The 20,072-nt window shown below is 38.8% G+C and overlaps 1 protein-coding gene across 1 annotated transcript in view; it reads right to left on the reverse strand.

Moving 5' to 3' along the window:
• LOC127584156 (PH and SEC7 domain-containing protein 3-like) overlaps nucleotides 1-20,072 on the reverse strand; it is a 53,680-nt gene that overhangs the window by 19,511 nt on the left and 14,097 nt on the right. The gene's annotated exons all lie outside the window — the stretch shown is intronic.

The following is a 20,072-nucleotide window of genomic DNA, read 5'->3' on the forward strand; positions in this document are numbered from 1 at the left end:
TGAACTAAATCAGTGATTTCTATTCTTTACATTCTATGTAATTATATGATTTTATGTGATATTGTTTGCATACATAATCATGTTAAGTTAGGATTCTATCCACAGTCAAACAGCACACTACCTAAGAATCACTTGGGAGGCTTACCCAGATTAGTGAAGTACCTGGAGGTAGCTGGCTTCATTGGTGAAGTACCTAGAGGTAGCTAGAATGAGCGAATTCAGAAGGGGAGGGAGAACATATATTGAAATAAAAAAAAGTGAATAACATTATTAAAATTCATTTTTTTGTGATGTGGGTATTGCTAGCAAGGCCAGCATTTATAGCTGATCCCTAATTTCCCTCGAGATTATGGTGATGAGCCACCATCTTGAACCATTGCAGTCTTCCAGATGAAGGTATTTCATTCCAAGCTCTGTCAGGGGAAAGGATTACTTGGTGGAAGAAAGAAAAGATTCAGGGATATTATCAAAGCCTCCTTGCAAAAAGCATATATAATCTCCACTGATATCTGGGAATCTATGGTCCTTGACTGTTCAAAATGGAGAGAGAACATTCAGAATGGTATTGAGAACCTCGTATTTATGTGTTAGAAACATACAGAAGCCCTGCATGAAGGAGAAGGTACTCCAGCTGTTCTGTAGGGGAAAGAGTTCCAGGATTTAGACTCAACAAATATGAAGGAATGGTGATATATTTCCAAGTCAAGCTAATGTGATGGTGTTCCCATGAGCCTCGTGCCCTTGTCCTTCTTGGTGGTCGAAATTCTGGGTTTCAGATGAGATGACAGAAAGCCAGGTGATTATTCCAGTGAACTTTGTAGATGGCACATGCTGTAGTCAAGGTCTAATGGTGGTGGAAGAAAATAAAGTTTAGGGTAGTGGATGAGGTGCCAATCATGCACCTGAATTCTGCCTTGTAGAGGATAGCAGGAGATGAATCATTAACTGCAGGATATTCTGTCTCTGACCTGCTGTTGTAGCTGTAATCAGAGTTAAGCCCAGTGATGTTGATGGTGGGGCATTTGGCAGCGATTATGCTGTTGAATGCCAAGGGTAAGCAGTTTCACTCTCTCTGATTAGATGTGGTGATTATTTGGCACTTCTGAGGTGAGAATGTTCCTTAGTTGTTAGCCCAATCCTGAATGTTGCCCAGACAATGCTGCATGCAAGCATGGACAACTTCATTTGCTGAGAAGTTGCAAATGGAATTGAACATTGTGCCATCATTCGCAAGCATCCCTATTCTGAACTTGCGATGGAAGAATGATATTGATGATTAACGGTGCTAAAGTTTGAAATAATTCTACGAAACTAAAAATCAGCTGTGGTATTTAAAAAATCAGATTTTGGTAATTTCCAGAAAACAACAGTTGTCACTCCTTTAGGTGCTAGAAAGGTTCTGAGCTGGACAAGGGAGGGTCTTGGGTTTAAACATTTGTTTAGCCATGTTGGCAAAGGAATTGAAATGTGAACTGCAGAACAGCCCAGAAGATGGTTAAAGGACTGATTGCCTCTTAAATTGACAGCTAATGCTCATGAATGAGACTGCGAGAGTTTCTGGTAGATAGCACTTGGTCTCTGCCCTCTTCTAACAGTAACCAGCTGACTGGGATTAAACAAGTCATTGCTGAAGATCTGAGTGCTACTTACATTCTCAAATATACGAGGTACTCACCTCTTACTGTGGTAGGATGAAGATGGCAGAATCTACATTGGTGAATGTCTGAAAAGAGCTTTTGAAAATCTTTAAGATTGTACCAACATGTTATCAACATTTATTCTGAAAATGCTCTGAGAACTTCACCTTAAGAGAGTAAGTATGTTACTATACTTTGTTGGACAGAAATGAACTGGAGGAAGGGAAATCTTGGCCATGGGTAACTTGTTAGGATCCTGCCTGAGATTTGAAGAGCCAGGCACAGCAGCTCTATGGACTGTACAAGTGAGAGGTAGCTCCTTTCCAGTTGATACAGGACATCACTCCTCCAATGGTGTATTCACAAACCTGTATGTGTTTTCCCTTTGTCTCTGAGTCATCCAGAAAGATGCCTATGTCTGGCAGTCAGACCACACCACATTTGTTCCATCTCTATCTTAAATGGGAGACCCCTTATTTTTAAACAATGACCTAGAGTGTCCCACAGGTAGAAACATCCTCTCCACATCCACTGTGTCAAGATCCTTCAGGATCTTGTATGTTTCAATCAAATTCCCTTTTGGTTTTCTAGGCTCCAGTGGATATAAGCCTAACTTGTCCAACCTTTCCTCACAAGACAACCCACGTATTCTAGGTCTCAGTCTAGTAAAACTACTCTGATCTGCTTCCAATACGTTAACATTCTTTCCTCAATAAGGACTGCGGATGTGGTCTCACCAATGCCCATTATAACTGAAGGCTAACCTCCTTACTTCTGTGTTTAATTCACCTCACATAAATATTCTCTTAGCTGTCATTATTTGCTATTCCTGAATACTGGCAAGGGACACCAAGATCCCTCTGCATCACAGAGATCACTGTTTAGATAATACATTTCCTCTTTACACTTTCTACTAAATAGACAATTTCACGTTTTTCCAATTATATTCATTTGCTTTATTGTACCCATTCACTTTACCCACCTATCTCTCCTTGAAGGAAATGCTGGAAAGATTAAGCAAGATAGACAGCATCAGTGGAAAGAAAGAAAAAGATAGAATTAAAATTTCAGGTCAGTGACCCTTCATCAAAACTGATTTTTGGTTTTTGACTACCTCCCTTTGTAAGCACTGTACCTTCTGCCCTCTTCACAACTTGGTTTGGTGAGCTTAGCATGTTTGCAGGAACACTGTCTGAGCTTACACAGTAAAAACTACATAGCTTACCAGCACTAGTAAGCTTCTATAGCCAGGATCCCAACCACCAAGGCACTGGCTTGCATTCCTATTAATGTGTGAAACCACCATGTGTCCTGAAGTACTACAGACCTACCCAACTCGGGCATCACATACTCATCCACTGAGCAGAATGTTTTCTTAATGAGCAACACAAGTCTTCTTGATCTGGTTGTCTATATAACTCTAGTGCACTGATTGTTTCATTTTCTGCTCTTTTGCTTCCTTAAGGAGGCCCTAAGTGTCATTTCCCTTGTGGGTCAGGAGTGCATACTTGTTAACTCATTTAGCATCTGAAATGAAAACAATGTTTCCAGTGTTCAGACCAGTTCAGCCTTATAAAAACTATTTTCTTTGAAATATTTCCTGTGCATATTGATCCGTCAGGCATGAAAGGGTGAGTGTGGCAACTTCTCTTAAAAGTGAAGGGAGGGATGCTGTTTTTAAACAGCAAGTACCTTGTGAAAAAACACAAAGCTTCAAACTAGATTCCTGCCAGGATGAGTTGCGTCATTTGGAACGCAAGACAACACAAGTAAATCTTGAAACAATTCATCTTTTAAAAAATGATCACAATCATCATAATAATGTTGGAATTTTAAAGTGGTATTGTGAGTCTGGACTCCAAGTGACTGCTCTATCTACTCGCAGAACACCTCAGAAAAAATTGGTTTAGAGAATCAGACAGAATGCACACACAAACTCTGATACGTGCTGCTGGTCAGGGGGTGACGGTAGGGCACAGTCTGGAAGTCCACAGGGATGTGGACTCACAAAATGAACCCATTTATTGAGCTGCTGCCATTTCAGATATTTGGCAGTGTATATTGTGTGAATCTTCAAATTAAGAGGTTTTCATAATAGGGCTACCATCCATTCGGTTGTGACTCTGGACTATGTGGGTTATGAGCCATGCATTTGAAGACGTGTGTAAAAAAAAAACCTAAAACATAATTTAAACAAATTTCCTGGAGACTTGAGTTTCGTGAGCTCAGCATGAGTGTATGAGTGCTGTGTGAGTTCACACAGTAAGTACTACATAGCTTACTAGCATTTGTAAACTTCCATTGCTTCTGTAGGTAGGATTCCCCAATATCAATGCACCGACTTGCATTCCTTTCCAAAGCAGATGTGTCAATGAGTGAGACCATCAAATGCACTAGTTGCAGCATTTTCTATTTTTTTATCTTCATAAGAAGACATGTCAGGAGTACTACAAAGTAGCTAGATTTTAAAATGTTAAGAAGCTTTATCAGCAGCAAAACATTCAGAGAATTCAAGTAAACCCTGCAGCTGTGAAGGTGGCAATACATTCTGTGACTAGAGTAAGTGAGCATTACTACAGAGAAATTAAAAGATATATTTAATTGATGTAGAATGAGTGACCAGCATAATCAATGAGTGTGGAGCGAGTGATCAGTACCTTTAGATACTGTAAGTGAGCTGTATATTCAATATTTAGAAAGGGCAATACATACATTAGTTTGAGGTAGCAGTATTATACAATAATCAAAGTGAGCAGTGTATAGCTTCACATAGTGATAGATTCAATAAATAACCACTGAGAGCGTGAGTGCAACTGCAGAGGAAATATTTGCAACACATTTATGTACTTAGCATAAAATGCACAAGAGTAAAATGTTCTTATCTCTTATCTATTTTGCACTTTTACCCAGCTGCACAATTTTCTCATCAGAGAACCCTGTTTGCTTAGTGAGTTGCGAGTGTAACCACTCCCTCTGAATTAATAGTCATGAAACAATCCGTGCAGTCTCAGTGAATGTGTCCTATATTCAGAATGCTGCTTGCACTTCTGCATTTAAAATTTTACCAGCCCAGAAAAAATACAGTGCCCTTCAGTTTTAGAGGTTGGTTCCAATACATGTGTTTACAAACACTACATGCACTTTCTTGCCATTTTGTTAGGATGGTGTCCCATTTCTCTCCTTCTCCACCTGCAGGCAATGAACTGACAGTGCAACCAATTCAGGGTGAAAGGTCAGCTTCACAGAACGTTACCTCAGCGTATATTCATTTACCAGGATAGAAATCAGATTATTGGAAGTCTTCTAATATGTGTTACCTTTCAAAACTGGCCTTGAGTCAGCAATGTATAACTGACTTGTTCTGTGCACAGACTTGCACAATATAAAAAGAGGCACCTTTTCTGTAATCGCAATGGCCTAGAAGTTTTGATGCATCCAAATGGCACTTTACCAACTGTGGGCTTGTCTCTGCATCAGTGGTGCCCAAAGTCATGACTCAGACTGAGGGCAGTAAGTGATGGGATGTTGATGGTTGCAAAGGTGTTTGAAGCCAGGAAGGGGGCTGGGAAAGAGATCTGAGTTTAGGGTTGGTGGGGGGGTGGGGGGGGAGTGAAGGTGGGTGTCAATTAGTTTAATGATTGAGCATTGGGATTTGAGTTGCTGGTGGCTTGTGAGGAAGGGATTGTGTTGGAGATCAGGCCTCATCGGGGTAAGTCATTGGTTTGAGCACCAGGACAAATTGGAGGATTGGTGGAGGGAAATCTATTCATGAAGGGGTTTGTGGCTTAGCCTTGGAAAATCAATGGAGGGAGAACAGTGATCCATGCTGCAAAGTGGTGTGTGTGGGTCTTGTAGAATTAAAAGATGAGAATCTGACTTGACATACGTGGCTCAATCCATTGACACAAGAGATTCTGCAGATGCTGGAATCTGGAGCAACACACACAAAGTGCTGGAGGAACTCAGCAGGTTAAGCAGCATCTATGGAGGGAAATAAACAGTCGACGTTATCCATTATCTGGCTCAATCCATTGATGGTTTATTAAAACCCAGTTATCAAAGTGATAGTCACTCCAGAGACAACTTGTCTCATTTTCAGTGAAATACAAACTGACACAGAAATGGCTTTTATTGTGCTTCACTTTGGGTAAAGTGAAGTGCTGATCATGTACCAGTGAAAAGAATATTACAAACTCATGTTCCTAGCTAAATGTACTACTTGCTTTTGTAAGTTTAAACTAAATACCCTTCTAATGGCATTAGCTATGATCTCCAATTTTAACACTACGCTGGAGTCAGAAAGCACGTTTGATTCTGGTGTATTAGCTATTCTATCGAATGGCCCCAGTGGAATTTGTATGTTCAGTGAGTTGTCCAAGTTTACTATGTCACACTTTCTTCCCACATGGTTCATTCTCGTTGTGTTGAGACTGTTTTGTGACACTGTCTCCTAGACAAACTCGTTATTTCCTTGAGTGTGGAGCTCTTCATCTCCCTTGATCATCCAAAACAAAATTCAAACTGGTCATTACTGGTTCATAATTATTGATATATCCTACTGTCACCAACCTTGGTTTCTTTAAAAATTGCCATTCAATACCTGCCTAATTGCCCTGAATATGCCAGTTGTTTGGCAGTGATCAATATGTTGCCACTTTTAGTACATCATCATAATTTGGTTGCAACCTCTCTGCATGCAGTCTCAGAACACTGCTGAATCATTAGCTTGCACTGATATGGATACAACTATGGAACTAATATGTAATATAAACTTGGCAAAGCTCACACCCCTTCGGCACATACCAGGTGTCACGAATTGCAAACAATTTTCAACCTGACCTCTGGTTTAGCACATGCTCTATTTTAAACTTGCCTGCCCAGTCTTAAAGTGCAATGCTGAAAAAAATTTCCTCAGTAAACATAACAACAGAGGTCAATTCCTAAAAGTAAACATCACCATTTCTGATTATCTGGTTTGTGCTGAGGAAATATTAGTTGAAATGATGTCAGATACTTTTTCAAAGCTCAGAGCTCACATGATCGCACTGTTTTTTGCCCATAAACCGCTGGCCAACCTAACTTGGTCAAATCTCAAACCTTTTTCTGATTACTGTACCTTTTATAGAGGATTCAACATCTGTCCTGACCCAATATCTTTCCACATCACAAAAATGATTAACTGATCATTCACCTCATTAGTGAGCTTGTGATGAATAAAAGGGCATCTCGTTTTGACAACATTACAAAATAAATGTATTTTAGAGTATTTGCAAAATGATTTGACAGGAGCATTATTGAAATGCTGCACAAATGTAAGTTTTGTGTATTGCTGGCATGAACTCAAATGGGGCAAAAAGCTTCCTCCAGATGAAGGGTCTCAAACCAAAACGTTTACTGTCCATTTCCCTCTGCAGATGTTTCTGGACCCACTGGGTTCCTCAGTACTTTGTCTGTTGCTGCAGATTCCAGCATCTGTATTCACTTTTCTCCTCCTGTGCAGTGATGTTTCTATTCGGCCCTCTTTCAGCTCCTTGTAGGTGTGAAATTTGTGTGTTTATCATAGAATCACAGCATGGAAGGAGACCATTTGTCCCATTGTGTCTGCTAATACCTTCATGGCCCTTCATTTTGTTTTATCCTACAAGTACTTAAATTCCCTTTTTGAGTGCTATAATAGAATCCCTTTCCAGTACTATAATCGAATCTGCCTCTTGCTATTTCCCCTGGTAGCATATGCCAGCTGTAGCCATAGAAAAGGTTTTCCCTGTGTCACCTCTGATTCTTTTGACAATCACCTACTTCTGAGTCCTCTGGTCCTTGGCTTCTCCACCAATAGGAACAGTTTCCCTCCAGTTTCTTTGTCCATACCCTTGGTGATTTCAAATACCTCTATCAGATGCCCTTAAACAACCTCTACTGCTCCAAGAACAACCTCAGCTTCTCTATTCTATCCGCATAACTAAAGTTTTCATCCCTGGAATCATCCTAGTCACTCTTTCTGCATTCTGTCTCAGGCCTTTGCCTTTCCTCAAGTGCAGTGCCCAGCCCTAGACACAGACTTCTGAGGAGGCCGAACCAATGTTTTATAAAGGTACATCATGACTTCATTGATCTTATTTATAAAGCCAGGGATTCCACACATTAATTTTAGCTGGCAAATTTTAGGAACATTTTTTGAATGAGTAGTTTGCGATGGCATGGACTAGTTAGTTTGACTGGCATAGTTCCATATTGTGTAATTTATGTGTACAGTTTGGAGGAAATAGCTTAGTTGTAATCATTACTGGTGCAGTACTTCTGCAAATCATACAGGCTTGGACCGATGTATTGTCTGAGCTGGAGTCAGTCCCGTGCTCATACTTGTGTAAGTGCTGCTTGTAGAATCACTTCATTAATAGTTTTCACAGTGCGACCAGCCAGCGTGACATGAAATCCTGCAAAAAGTGCTGCTGTGTGTACTCGATGGCTTTTCAGTGATTGTTCACTTTATTCACCTAATCATTACTTTGTGCAGTGAGTAAGAACATGCAAACTGCTGACGAAAGTTTTAAATCCCTTTTTAAGAGTTTCTTGCTGTCTCCTTTTGAGTGTCTCCAAAGCTAATCTTTGAATAAGAGAGAGCCAAGTGAAGCCTGGAGTGGCACTCCTGCCGGGTTAATAGGGGGCTAATGAAGTTTGGGTTCCACTGTTTGTTTTCTTAATGAGTCCTAACACAGATACAAAAGTTACAATGAAGCATATTTTAAAATGCAGTGCTGGACTGATGGTCCCCTGTTGTGATTGCATTTTGTATTGCTTTGGTTGATGGTTTACATCACTAACTATAAAAGATGTTTTGAATTTTTTTTATCAGTGAAATGATCTTTAAAATATTGTCTGATTTCCTATTTAAAAATGTGTTGGTCTAGATGAGACTGTAATGCTTTGTGGTGGTAATAATCCACAGGTTTTAAAACCCAAATATTCTTCTTGATAGCCTTTGATTTTTTTTTCTTGCTGTTTTCATCCAGTGATGTCCAGCACTGAGCTTGTAAAGAAAAATGAGTTGAGCAACAATTTGCCATGGGAAGGAAAGAATAGAGCATCTTATCATATTCCAAAGCATTGTACATTAAATTAATTAAATTGCCCAACTGAATGCCACATACAAGCACAACAGCAGTTGTGCACACAGTCAGTTTACCAGTTAATTGGTATTTTCATGTTGTTGATTTGGGGAAGAATGGTAGCCAAGGCCCCAGGAAAATTTTACCAAACATGGTAAATATGAAATATGAAATCTGTAATGTGAAAAAGAGGTGGGATAGACTTGAAAATAAAGGATGGAATAAAGGCATTCAGATTAAAAGAAACTTGGTCCAAACAGTGAAAATGTAGAATCAATGCGGGTAACAGTATTGGTATACAAAATGAGAAAGGGCTGACATTGTATAATTTCCCAGGGGAATAAAATAAAATGGGAAAAGTGGTCAAGTGGTGGATAACTAGAGCAGTCAAAGATGGCACTAGATCACAGGAAACTTAAAAGAGAGACTATTAGATCCACAGCTACGTACAATCTACATTCGTAATTTTGTTGAGGGCACTGTTGAATTCATCCATTCTGATGTTGATGCAAAGTTAAGTGAGAAGTTGGGGTGTGAGGAGAATGTAAATGTCTGCCTAGCCAAGAAAGTGCCAAGTGAACAATAATGTGGGAAGGTGTGAAATTATATGGATAGTGGGTTGGTAGGTTAACTGGCCACAGTAAATTGCCCTTAGTGTGTAGGTGAGTGGTAGGATATATGGAAAGTTGAGAATGTTGGGAGAATAAAATAGGATTAATGTAAATGGGTGGTTGATGGTCGATATGGACTTGATGGGCCGAAGGGCCTGTTTCCACGCTGTATTCCTCTATGAAGCAAAGAATAATTTTAGGTGATAATCTCAGGACTGGGCAGGCTTTAAGTATCAGCAAAAGGTGACCAAGAAATGAATAAGGAAGAAAGTAGTGCATGAGAAGAAATAATCAAAAAATGTAAAAGCAGATTGTGAGAGATTGTACATGTGGAAAGAAAAAGATTGCCGAAAGCAAATTGGGGTTCCACAGAATCAAAGTCAGAAGAAACTACAAAGGCAATTCAGGAAAGCGTAGAGATGCTAAGCAAATGCCTGCTTTCAGAATAGAGGTTACAACAAACAAACCAGGAATTGTGGTGGACCAAGGAGTACATGAGAGTGAGAAGTAGTGATTATTAGTTTAAGAAAAAATAAAGGTAAAAGCTGGTAACCACTGGATCTGATGACATACTCACTTGGTTTTAAGAGGCAGCTGGAGCCATTGTGGATGCATCAGTGTTGGTGCATTGGATTTCATCTTCTTGAATCAATTCTAGAGTGGACCTCATGTATGGAAAGATAGAAAGTGTAACCTTACTGAATAAGAAAGAAGAGGTGACAGAATATCAGGAAATAAGTCTGTTTGCCTGGCATTAAAAAGCAAGAAAAATGCTAAAATATCATTCAAGTATGTTGTTACAGACCCTTGGAAAACCGCAAATGTTAGGCAGGTCAGTATGGTGTTGTGAAAGGAAAATCATTTTAGAAAAATCTAATAAAGAGTTTTTAGGGAGTGCAGCTAGTGGAGTAGATGGGGGCTAGATAAGTGGAAACCAGTGAATGTAGAATATCTGGATTTTCAGAAGGAATCTGACAAGTAACTATTCCTGAAGAGGGATTATGGGATTTTTGTTAATATATTAGCATGTCTTGTGAATTGGCTAATGAAAGAAATCAGAAGTGTGAAATCATATACTTTGGTGTGAAGAATGGAGAAGCAGGGTAATTTTCAGAAGAGACAAGTAAATGCTGGTATTCAGAGAGACCTGTGTGCCTTTGTTATTTTGTAGGCACCGGAAGTAATTAAGAAGGTAAATGTTAAGTTAGCCTTCATTTAGGGAGGTGAAGTACAAGAGTGGGGAGGTTTTGCCGCAGTTAAGTAGGGCATTGGTGGGATTACACTTGGATGTTTTATTACCTGTTTGTTCTTTCTCTCTAAAAAAGGATATAATTGCCTTAGAAGTGGTGCAGAAAAGGTTACTGGATTGAATCCCGTGAGGAGAGATTGAAAAGAATGAGCCTGTATTTTCTTGGATTTAAAAGAAGGAACAACAAGCTCATTGAATTATATAAAATTTTTATCAGGGTTAACAGGGTGGATCCTGAGGAAATTGATTCCCCTCACTGGGGAGTGCAGGAGTAGGAATTATGATGTCAGAATAAAGTTTGCCCATATATGACTGAGATTAGAAGGACACCACTTGGAGCAATGTTATTCTTGGCAATTTTCCATTCTGGAGGGCCATGCCGTGTTAGATGTATATATGGAAAGTGGGACAAATAGACTTTGTGATCAAATGATACAGGTAGGATGGGAAAGTGGAGTTAATGAAGAAATTCTCCCATTATTGAATTGTGGCGTAGGATGAGAAGAAGTTTGGTCCACTCCTGTTCAATTTTTTGTCTCAGGAACCTGGAGAGAACGTTTGGCAATGTAGCATCCTTCAGTACTGCTTTGGAGCAGGATCCTACATTTAATATTGCAAAGTGTTTATTGTAGAGAGAAGGACCTTTTGGCTCAATGGATCCATGGCAGTGCTTATGCTCAACATGAGCCTCCTCCAATCCTTCTTCACCAACATTGTGTACAATCCTCTGCAAAACTCAAAAGGGCAGCTTAAAATCACCCTTGGCACCATTTAACCTAACAACTTAAGTAAAACACATATTTTGTTTTTGCAGCAGTGGAACTTGAGTTGTATTAATCTTCAATGTAGAAAGATTTTATACTTTTAAAATAAAATCAATTATGTCAGGTATACCTACAATAAAGATTGTTTGAAGCAGAAATTTTGCCAGCCTATTTTAACCTTTAAATCAGCAGTTGTCACAATACCACCCTGCACCAACCTCCCTCCAGATGTGGTACATCTGCTTGTGTATTTAAGCTTGTATTTAATCCCATCATTGCAGAAAGAGAAATAGTGAGATCTTCCAAGAAGGCATTATTAGCTGGCCTACAATTTCTTTCATGTGGAGAAATTAATTTGTGCTACACACAAATTAAGTTTTAAAACTCAGTCACTATATGGTGACTGAAGGGTCCTGTTGAGGGGTCTCAGCCCGAAACATCAACTGTTCATTTCCCTTCATAGAAGCTGCCTGACCTGCTGAGTTCCTCCAGCATTTCATGTGTGTTGCTCCAGACTTCCAGCATCTACAGTCTCTCTTGTGTCTACTACATAGGATTTGATCCTTTGTTCACACGTAACACTTTTACCTAAATTAGTCTGGGCTATAGCATATATGGCACACAGATTCATGAAGGCTACAGTGATGATAAACAATGTTCTGAGGTCACGTACAAAATTCCTTAGTGCATTCGAAGTCTGTGAATGATTGCAGCACTCTTGCCAGTTCAGGCTTTAACTAGAGAATCAGGGCTGGATTTGGCAGGAGTTGAAAGGGACCAGCCTTGCCTTTTATGTTGCTGTGGACATTCGGGTGGGTTTTACTTTAACTTGATCTTCACTCCCACCTCTCCCCACCTTATTCCAACACAGCTGCTCTCTGGATATCAAGCACCATAAAACTCACCAGTTTATTTTGATTGTAACTTTATTTTTTTGTAGAAATGATGTTTGCTGAAAAAAGGATGCATTGCCCTATTGCTTGGCTAGAACTTAGTGTGTGGAAATAAATTGCCAGTCCTTTATGAAAATACACAAATGTAGAAATCATTTCAATTTATTTAACAGCTTTTAGCTACAAAAAAGGGCTTTGAAAACAATTATTATATAGACATCTTGTTAAAGAACTCATTATTATAACACTATATGGCACAATTTTTTACTAAAATAACACAATTATTTTTCATTTAACTGAAAAAATAGACATTTGATATTGCCACTCTATTTTTGTCTGTACATTACACACGGGATTATATATTCAGCATCCCTTGACCTGAGTTGCATTTATGCACAGTGAAACAAAGTGCTGGAAATACAGTGATTTATTGAGTTAACATTCCACATCAGTTTCCAATTCTGATGCAGGTTCTGCAGATAAATGTTTATCTGACTTTTTTCTAATGGCACACTTCCAGCATTTTCTGTTCCTTTTTCAGAGTTCCAGTTTTCCCCTTTTAATTTGCATTAAAGGTTGGCACCTACTGAACAGACCAAAAGGCAGAGCCTGCCCTCTGGTGGGTCCATTAAGCAAGAACCATTTTTAAGAACACAATGCCCATCAGCATTTTCAGTATATATTTTTTCAAAAATTGCACAAGTTTTAACCTTTTGAATCAGCAGTTCTCACAATGCCATTCTGTGGCCAACCTTTACCTTACAATATGCAAATGAACATTATCTAAATCCCAATTGCAAAACAAGATTTGGTCCTTTATTTTCACCTTCTTTCTATCAGATAGCTAATGGGCTGAGACTTGATTGACCTTTCTTTGATCAAAAATGACATTAATTGCAGTTAAACCTGTGAAAATAAACAGTTTGAGACCTGCAAGACAAAAGTCAACAAAAAAAAATTGATAACCATCTGTTCACTGTTGTACCCATCAGTAAGTCTGGCCACTGAAGAATGGGTGATATTATCCCATTTGGTGAAATCACTGTAATTGTGTTTGGGACTGCTTGGGTTCATTTGTCAGTATTAGATTTTGGGCATTGTTTGGATTTTAAAAGGGAAATCAGAGGAACAAAACCTATCCCTAATAACTACAGGGTAAAGTGCTATAATAAGAATAAGGTTTAACTGTTTTATTCTCTGATGGACTAGCTAAGTGAGGAGAGCTGAACACAATGCTTCTGTCCAATTGGTACCTTGGCCTTTATTAAAAGAGAATTTGAATTCAAGAATAGAGGCATCTTGCTCCAGTTAGACAGAGCCCGAGTGAGGCCAAATCTTGTGTTCTAGTCTGGTTTCCCTACCTAAGGAAGGATATACTGGCCAGATTGATTCTTGGGCTGGTGGATTTGTTGCACAGGAGAGATTAAGCAGATTGAGCCTTTAATAGCAGAGGTTATCTGAATGAAACACACAGAATTCCAATGGGGCATGACAGGGTAGATATGAGGATGTTTCCTATGGCTGGGGTATCCACAGCCAGAGGTCATAGTCTAAAGATGAGGGTCAGCCATTAAGAAAAATTAAGAAATTTCTTCATGCAGAGGGTAGTGAACCTTTGGAATTCTCTACCTATTGGGTGGCAGAAGCTTAATTATTAGGCATATTCAAGACCGAGATTAACAGATTCTTAGATAAGGAATCAAGGGATATGGGGTTAGTTCAGGAGAGTGGATTGAATAACTGGGCAGGCCAGAGAGACTGACTAGCCTACTGGTTCAGTTTCTTATGAGACCTGCACATTCAGTAGTTGATCACATGATGAGTGAGCAATCATTTGGAAAATGGTGACTAAAGCTAAACTGAAATTGAGTGAGAACATTTTGCAGATTATAGAAAATGCAGAAATGAAGAGATGATAATGGTCTATTTGATCCATCCCACAATTATGCAATTCTGTTTTGTTTTCTTTGTGCTTTACTCTTCTACAGTAAAGACAGCTGCATGGTGTTCTCAGGGCCCAGCAGTTGTCCCAATCAGTCAGTAGAAGGAATGTGAAGGAAGCTCACTCCTGGCTTGACCCTCTTTTGGTGGAAATAACTTGCATGAAAAAGTTGAAGCTCCCCCTGAACTTCTTATTATCATCTGATTGCAGCTCTCTGTGTTCTTTACCACTACCATCTCTGATAGAATTACATGTTTACCAAGTACCAGGAACACATAGTGGGTCCTTGAACATGTGAGAGAGGAAAGACAGACTAACATTTTGGATGTTTCCCTTCACTGAATCTGTGTTAATATGTTTGTACAGGAAGCCTCCACCTGAAATATGAGCCCGTTTTATTTTCCCTCTTTCAGGTGCTGAGCACTTTAAGTACTTCTTTAGTTTTTACAATGTTTCTGCTAGAAATGTAAATCCAGCTCCTATGCTCCTCTGAACTGGCATGAGGTTGATTTTGTGTTTGTTAAAAGTTAATTCTGCATGGAAGTATTAAAAACTTGAGCATCAAACCAGCTGGATTTCCCATTTTTAAAAAAACATTTTAATCAAAAATAACAGCAAAGTAGATCTGTGGGAGAGGGTGGGCAGGTGGGGTTATTCTGTAGAACGGGCACTTAGCAGGCCTTTTCCTCATCCTTAAAATTCTTGAAAGGACTTTAAACAACATAACTAATTCCTGCTTTGAAATAAAATCCCCCTGGGAGCAGTTAAAACTTGGAATGATTCAAACTCAGACTTTATCTTTTTCTTTATCTTTGTTAGAGTTTGTAGACCAGTGTGCAATACCACACCAATACCACACTAATTACTGCTAGATCCTATACAGCAGTAACTGCACTACAGCTCCTGAGAAATTCTGAAACGCATTTCATCATTGCCAATACTGGATATTTCATTAAAATTAATAACTGTTTTGGCTCCAATGCAAAAGCTTCTGCATTCCACCAAGGGAGTGGGGAACTCACTGTAATCAGATTAGCACCCAGGCACAAAGCTATACTACAGTCTGTCAGCCTGAGTCACTGCAGTATTCATGGAGAAGTTTAAAAGATTGATCTAACAGGTTGGGAAGCCACTTTTTTCACTCCCATTATGAGTGACCCCTGTTAATCCCCATTGTCACTTGGAATCACTAACAAGGTGCCTTTGGAAAAAAATAATTCTCCACACAGTTTGCGTGTGAGTGTGTGTACCTTAGCTCCAAATGGCACACTAACAGACTTCCCTTAGACCCACTGGGCTTCCCCACTGAGTAGCCATATCATGTAGGTGATAATACCCTCGTTCCTGTCTTAAGCAAGGAAAAAAGAAAAGACAGAGTAAAAATGCACTGTGTTCAAGGATTGTTCTGATTTTTATGCAGTAGTATAAAATAGGTGATGTTGAATTTGCAGTCCATTTTACATCCCTTCCCAATTTTATTTCCACTGAAGCCGCTGAGCATAAAATGGGCTGTTGACTCCCTATCACTATTGCGCAAAGTTGAGGTATCTTTGCCGCCTTGCCTCTGATAAAATACAAGCATCACAAAACAGAACCACATAACTATGGAAAGCTCGACCTAAATCAAAAGCAAAGATAATGCACAACCCGCATCAGTAACCTGCAGATACCTCTTTGTTCCTTTTCTATTCTACTAATGATCTTTAAACTACTTAAATCTGGTGAAGATCTCTAAAAAGGAACCAATTTATATCGATGCTTTGGTATATTTTGACTGAGTCCTGAGATGCTTTGCATGCCAATATCTGCTTGGCTTTTCTTAGCTGTTTAATTTTTTTTTTAATTTTAGTTTTTCTTCCTCTTTCTGCCCTTTTATACATGCAAATATTGACTCTTTACCAGAGTAGAGGTCAATGGCTGACAACAGTCACTTTCCTTGATGAATGAACCATTTAAGTTGAAGGGCAATATAGTCAAATATCATGGAGATTTTACCTAAAGCCTGCAAATAGATGGAACTTGCAGCACAGAAACAGGCCATTTGGTTCAACTCATCTGTGATATTTTGCTGAACAGGATCTTCTTCCTTCTTACTTTTTCTTACCTATCACAGCTATGACAAAGATGATTTGAAGGAGGAATGTTGGCCCACAGCACTGCAAGGGCAGAGGTGGTCTTTGTTTAATTTCTCACTATAGAATGTTAGAGAAAAACTTACATTTTTCAATAGAAGTTAGTGACCAGCAATTATCGGCTGAAAACCTGGCTAGTTTATACTTCCAGTCACTCCATACAGATCATGAAACAATGACTCAGTGTCACACTAGACAATGTTTTGACCCAGTAGCCTTTGCCAAACTGTGCAGCAGATCCACTCAGTTAGTGAAGAAGTTTCTTTTGATGTCCTTGGTGTGACTGAGCCAGGAGGTCACATTCTCAAAATGTAGGATATGCTTACATAAACATTATAAAACAACTTTAAAATTCACAATGAAAATAAAAAAATAAAATGCCCTCCCCATGTTGATCTCTACCATTTTGCCTAATATTTTCTTGACCTTTTTCTTGATTTTCTTCATATATTTAGTTACCGGAGTCTAATTTCAACAGCCTCACTCAATCCACTTTAAACAAAGTTTTGTTTTTTAACAATTCTTTTTAAATCAATTTTCTATGCCTAATTGGCATAATTTTCCTGTAGGTCCTCCGCTCTGACACATTTCTCTTCACCTTGACAACTGGTACCTGTTCCTGGTTGAGGGATGGACTGGAATGTGACTTTTTTAGGTTGCATCCTTCTTCTTCTTCCAAGGTGTTGAACAACTGAGCCTCCAATTTGTCGAGATCATCAGTGTGTTCTTTCAGCTTAATTTTTAGAAGCTTCACGTAAGTTTCAATTCGGCATTTCTGCAAATAGTAAATGGATTTGAAAATTGGCAATAGAATTTTGGTGAGTGACACAGTTGGAAGGATCAATGCAAACTGTTCATCACACAAGAGTAGCTAAAACACTATGTACAGTTTTGATTTCCAGTTGGAGGAAGGATTTGATAATGCTGGAGAGGGTGCAGAAATGATCTGAGGATTCAAAAGCCACATGCTATCAAAAACCACCCATACTTTCCCCTTTTCCACTGTCCTCTTTTCTTGATGTTAAACACTCTAATATTGATTTCACTATCAATGCAAGTTGTTATTCTTTTGAAGATTAACTACTTCAGGTAGTTCTGATGTAAAGTCATCCAAAATAATTCAGTTTTCTCTCTGTACTGATGCTACCTGATCTGCTGAGTATTTTTAGCATTCTCTTGTTTCCAACAGCTGCTCTTTGGCCTTTGACAGTTCCAGAACCTTCTTTTCGCTACAGTTCTCAATCATCTCCCTCTATTTACAGTTCTCCAGACCGATCAGCAATGATTTAAACAAACATTCCTTGCCCTCTTTTGGACAGCTCCAATAGATCTGTCTCTCTTGGTCTCCATCCTATCATAGAGATTATCTTTGTTCTCTTCACCTTTCCCTTCTCTGCAACTCAAACTACATTTTTTTCTAACTTTCCAGGGCTTATTAACTGAAATATTAACTGTGTTTCTATCGTCACAGATGCTATCTGACCTGCTGACTTTCCAGCATTTACTTTTTATTTTAGATTCACAAGGTCATTGTCAGGGCTGGAGAAGTTAATTTGTGAGGAGTGATCAGCCAGGTTGTACTTGTTTTCTTTAGAACAAAGATCACTGAGGTGAGATTTAATTGTGAGGAGCCTAGATCAGGTGAATAGCAAGAATCAATTCCCATAGAATGGAGCTCAATGGCTAGGGTTCATAGATTTAAGCTAATAGTTAGAAGGAACGGAAGGGAGTTGAGGAAAGAAAATAGTCCCAAATTGTGGTTGGGACTGAAGCTTATTCCCTAAAAGGGCAGTGGAGGCTAATGTTCTCATTGCATTTACAAACTATTTGGGCAAGTACTCTGTGCTGTAAACTACAAGATTCTGGACTGACAGCTGGGAAGTGGGTTTAGTCTTAATGTCATACTTCCATTTGATTATTTTATATGATACCTCAAATTTAGATTTCTCCAGTACAATATTTCTTAATTCATGCACTTTTCTGACACTCAGCTTCTATGTCTCTTACTTTTTTCACTCCCCAACACTAGATTTATCTTCACTTTCAAAGTTCTCTATTCAATTAACTGCAAATTGTTCCTGAATGTTCTTTCCTTCTGCTTTGCTGCTGATGGCTAATGTTTCAGATGCAGTTATGTCTACTGTAACTCTAAGCTGGTTCCTCTAACAAGGCCAGTTCCCTGCTATCAGTAAACACCTCATAATCAGTCTCTTTAATTGTTCCTTCAGTTTTCTATCCTAGTCTCTCCATTTCTCTGGACTTTCCCTTTACTCAGTATAAAGCAATCAATGGGGTTTCCTGAATTCATTGTACAAGCAAGAAAATTACTACTTCAGTTAGTTAACCATGATGCCTTTCCTAAATTAGCTCTAATAATATCAAAACAAGTAGCTCAAATTTCCAGTGTGTTCTGTTACGGACTCAGTGAAAGTCCCTTTAAGATAGAAAGTGTGTGTGTATGTGTGTGTGGGGCGTGCTTACGTCAATAGAAGATAAAGGACGTAATGACGTTGTTGAAGAGGTTAGAAGAAGAAGAAGGAGAGAGAGAGAAGGGAGAGAGACACCAGCCTGCTTGTTTTCTCTATCGATGGATGAGAAACTATAACTGTGTTTGCCACTGAAATCCATGTATGGAAGTTGGAAGTAATCCGGTGGAGTTCACTTTGTTTGCTGACCTGTAGAAGGAAACAGGTATTTGTGTGTGGACGACCACGGTTCGGATGCTTTTCGGGGTGAGGAAGTCACTACCGAGTAAACACTGAAGTGTCATTTGGGTTCCATCATGGAACATTTGGATTTCGTATTTACTCTCTCTATGTTTCCCTACATCTACATCTTATCTTCTGACAACGGTGGTTGTTGAAGAAGCCCTTGCTCATGTTTCACCTTATGGCTTGCGGAACTGAACTTTAAGAACCATTCCGGAACTGGGAGTTTTGGACTTTGTCACACACACACACAACGAGTTTAGTTTTGGGGTTAACGTTCAAGGTTTAACATTTTTGAATTCTAACATACTAACATTTTTACTTTTATTTTATGTATTATCATAAGTAGTGATTAATAAAATAGTTTTTAACACTGAATCATGCTCAGTGTGTTTCTTTTGTTGCTGGTTCGTGACAAAATATATGAGAGAGTATAGGTAGGTGCTTACTACAGCAGAGCATCACTCTGCAGAATTGACTGATGTTCAGATGGATTCTCTTCCTGAGAATCTGCATAATTTTTCAGAATTATTGCTGCTTATTCAATAATGTCTCATCTTTAAATTCTAAATTTATTATTGCAATTTCCTTAAAACTCACATTTGAATTTTTATATTCAATAGCAAAATTATAATATCTTAACAAAAGTATTAAGTGACAAAATGGACTGTTTGGTACAGTGGCTGACGTACTCCCTCACCTCTGATCACCTTCACCCACCTTTCCACCGGCACTTAATGTGCTACATAAGTTTATGCATTCCCATTCAGAGCCTTGGAGTACTGGCATTCAAGTACAGTGTTTAAATTTAAAGTGGTTAACTCTGAAGCACATTAGTTGAATTTCAAACCAAGAAATTTAAATTTGGGAATATAAGTAGCACGAAGTACAATGCAAGATGTTTCTCGTGTATGAATTCATAGTATGCAATTGCCCATAACCTAGTAAAATAGCACTAAATGTATGATCTTTCTTAATGAGGCCATACAAATGACGGTAGTTCAGTATTTCAAATTACTGCACAATCTAT

The sequence above is a fragment of the Pristis pectinata genome, chromosome 29 (assembly GCF_009764475.1).
Source record: "Pristis pectinata isolate sPriPec2 chromosome 29, sPriPec2.1.pri, whole genome shotgun sequence".
In the NCBI taxonomy this organism is placed as follows: domain Eukaryota; kingdom Metazoa; phylum Chordata; class Chondrichthyes; order Rhinopristiformes; family Pristidae; genus Pristis; species Pristis pectinata.